The following is a 3,774-nucleotide window of genomic DNA, read 5'->3' as shown; positions in this document are numbered from 1 at the left end:
AGACCTTCGATGAGATGGGCGAGCACAACCGCTTGGCCATGGGCTCAAACATCAGAACACCTGTGGGGACGGCGCCGGGCAGGTGGTGTTCTGCTGTTAGACAACAGGTCACTGGGAGTCAAACAGACTCAGGACACCGGACAACAACAACAGGAGTTCCCTGGTGCAAGGACCCTGTGTCCGAGGGACACACCGGCCCCAGGCTCTTCCTCATTGCTGGCCCTTCTCTCGTTTTCCCTCTCCTAGAGAGCCCGGGACTGCCCGGCCCAGTGGCCACACACACTGGAGGCCACCAGTGAGCCCACTTCGGAGGCTGAGTGTTAGAAAGGTTCAGCAATCATGAAGCTGGAGTTTCTGATCACAGTGGCCCTGTTGCCTGGCTTCTCTTAACTTCAGGTTTGTAGCACTGTTCCACGATGATCGATTTCCTAAAGTACACAGCATTTGGACGGCCTTTAACGAGACAGCCTGCAGTGCCAGGAGAGGGGAGTCTTCGTGTTTTCCTAACCCAGACTGGCCATTTTCACATGAGCACCATATCCAACGACCCTTAGTCCAACGAGGCTCCCACTCACAGACCCCAGGCAGGGCTTCAACGGCGCTTCAGGAGAGACAAGGGCTGGGAGGCAGCTCCCAGGACTGGAGTCCAAGCAGAGGCAGCTCTGGCAACAGCAGCCTGCAGCAGGTCGCACGGAGGAAGGAGACTGATGTCTGGGGGTGACAGAAGCAGCGCCAGCGCACGGTGGTGTTTCATAAAATCACACGTCCGTTCTTCATTTTGCTCTCCTGTCCCAGCCCGGTTCACTGAGCTGGATTCCATCAGCTCCGTTCAAAGAGGCTGCTTTTCACGGGACAAATGAGAGTGCCTCACCCCGCACCCCGATGCCCTTCTCCGCTCCATCTCCGATGTGTGCTCACCTGGAGGACCTCCGGTCACCTCTGTCCTCGGAACTGCAGCTGCACCTCTTTCCCGAGGACAGGGGGCTCCCTGAGTTGTAGATTATCTGCTCTGGACACGGGACATCAGGAGAGGGTCTGAACTCTGAGCCCGGGACTCTCAGAAAGGAGGGGGTGGCGGCAGTGTGATTGCATCAGGGGGCCCTCAGAGGGGCTTCCCTTCACTGGCAGGCGCTGCCTTTGTGGACAGCCCCGGGTGGTCCCAGGCCGCAGGTGAGGTTCTATCACCTGACACAGGACACAGGTACGCTTGGTCTCCTGAGCGCAGACAAAAGCTTCGGAAATGAAGCTGGGTTCCCTGTGCCCTCTGCGTACAGCCCTGGGGGTGCAGTGGTTACGCAGGGATATTAACCACAAGGTCAGCAGTTTGAAACCACTATCTGCTCCCCGGGTGAGGGAGGCTTTCTACTCCCATAAGGAGTCTGGGAACCTCACAGGGCCAGTTCTTCCCGGCCCTGTAGGGTCGCCTGCCTTGAAATCTACTTGATGGCAGGGAGCTGCGCTGGTTTGGGAGACAATGACAAGGCTGCCACCACCCTGAGTGGACATCGAGGTGGATCCGTGTCCCCTCCCCTTTGACATCTGTGCCTGAGAGCTTCAGCATTCATTGTGATCTTTCTGAGCCCCCCACCCAAGCCCCCAGACTGCACCCAGAGCCCATGAGGAGCCGCGGAATCAAGCCAGATCCTCTCTGCCTTCATGGAGCCTGTGTGGTGAGAGGAGCCAGGTTGATGTGAGAAACAAACCCAGGGACACGCGTACACGTGTAAGAAAGAACTTTGTACCAAGAAGTAATTGTGTATTAAGCACACAGCCCAGCCCAGTCCCACTCAATTCCCCAAGCCTGATACTAGTCCCTAAGTCCCTCCTCAAATCCACACAGAGACGAGCAACAATGCAGAATTCAGGAAGGTCACAGGCCGGTGGATGCAGAGTCCTGGGGAACCAGTGGGTGTTGCTCTGTCAGTAGTCAGGGTCAGCCAGCAGGAAGGCAAAGGCAGAGGGTGGGGGGAGGTTTCCAGGACCCTCCTTAGGAGAAGACCCCCCCATAAGGAGGCACCATCGACTGTGACTGAGGGACAGGCTATACTCCACTCCCACACGTTTATTTATCTTCAAGCTGGAGTTATGTAACTACCACGGAGCCTAGTCTGGGAGCATGGTCTCCTCAGGCAGGGGAACATCCTTGCGCAGGAAGATCGGGCAGTGAGATTCCTGGCTGAATCAGCATGTGAGGAGTTTGCGTTGGGCTGGTACCCAGGACGAGGTCAGCAGTTAGATCCCACCAGCTGCCCCAAGGGAGAAAGATGGGGTTTGCTCTGTCATCCTTGATTCCACAGCGGTGAGAGTTGTGTTCCATTTTGGTTTGGTTTAGGGTGTGATGCTGTAGTGGGCCGTTCACTGGGCTTCTCACCACAAAGTCTGCAGTTTGAAACCACTGTGTGTTCCAGGGGGGGGTCTGGATCTCTCTACTGCTACAGGGGGCTCCCGTCTCGGAAGCCCACTGGCGCACTCCAACCCCGTCCTGTAGGGTCACTAAGAGCTGGAATTGACCCAGTGGCAGGAACCTTGTTTTTTTAATTGACAAGTCGTTTTTTATCATTAATTCCAGAACATTTTAAAGACATGTATAATTCAAAAATCATGATCCCTTCATTACATCCGCTTGTTTTCCATACGTTCTTTCCAGCCAGTCACTAATCTAGGTTGGCCTGGGCGGTTGTCTATAGACCGCAATGGATTAAAACGTTAAACAATGTATTTGTATTCAAGGTTTGAGCATATTTTATAACAATGCAAATGATTAAAGTCTAAGAAATGAACATTTAAAAATACTTTAGATCTAAGGGTGGCTTTATTTGGAACTGCTTGAAATGGCCTGTTAAAACAGAGAGGCAAAATCTCAAGCCATGGTTACTGAATATGAAATATTTGAAATGCTTTCAATAAGAATATATCATTTCCTATGAGATCTCTTGAGTCATAGCCAAATACCATAACCTCAGGTGCCTGGGGCTTAGGACTCTGTGCTCAGGGGACGCCAGGTCCACTGGCCTATGCTGGGCCACAGAGAAGACAGTGCTTTACGTTTTACATTGTGGTCAGTCTTCAAAGTTTTTGAATGGCCATGTGAGGGGCAGCTACTGGTCTCTCTGCGCCGAGAGGAGAGAAGAGTGGAGAGAAGTGAATCGCACGGAGATCAGTAACCAATGGATCTCAAACCTCGTTCTCCAAAACCCAGGGACCAGAAGAATGAGATGGTGTCCAGCTCCCCCTGTCAGCTGCTCTGAAAGGGATCCTTCTAGGAGGTCCTGGGGAGAATGTAGAACAAAACTTAAAATCGTAGAAACGATCAGGCCTCCTGGTCTACTGGAGGCTGGTGGAAGCCCTGAAACTGACTCTTGGTCAGCCTTCAGGTCTGGAACTGAAGTCACCCCAAGGCTCACCTTTTCATAAGGTGACACTCCCACCAGGGCAGTGCTCAATGCGTAGCACAATCAGTCGAGCCAGGTCGGAGGGCAGCATCCCACCAAGGAGTAAGCCCAGAAGGCAGGGGCATGATTGTGAGCTTATGTTGGATACATGGAGCCACGTTGCATCCAACAATCGCATGGTCCGCTGTGCACTACTTGATGAGCAATGGGGCCCCTGTCCTTGTCAAAGAAATGCTTCAAGATCTTTCCTGAAGCACAGCGCTGTCTGTGAGGGTAACAGCCATCCTCCCGCAGGGAAGGCCAGCTCATACAATTATTATTCAAATTTGCACCCGACTACTAACGGCAAAGATGAAGAAATTAGACATTCTCTCCAGTTCCC

This window comes from Echinops telfairi, unplaced genomic scaffold (genome assembly GCF_000313985.2).
Source record: "Echinops telfairi isolate 266 unplaced genomic scaffold, ASM31398v2 ScPeMD7_2;HRSCAF=8, whole genome shotgun sequence".
Lineage (NCBI taxonomy): Eukaryota > Metazoa > Chordata > Mammalia > Afrosoricida > Tenrecidae > Echinops > Echinops telfairi.
Note: the sequence above shows the minus strand (reverse complement) of the source record.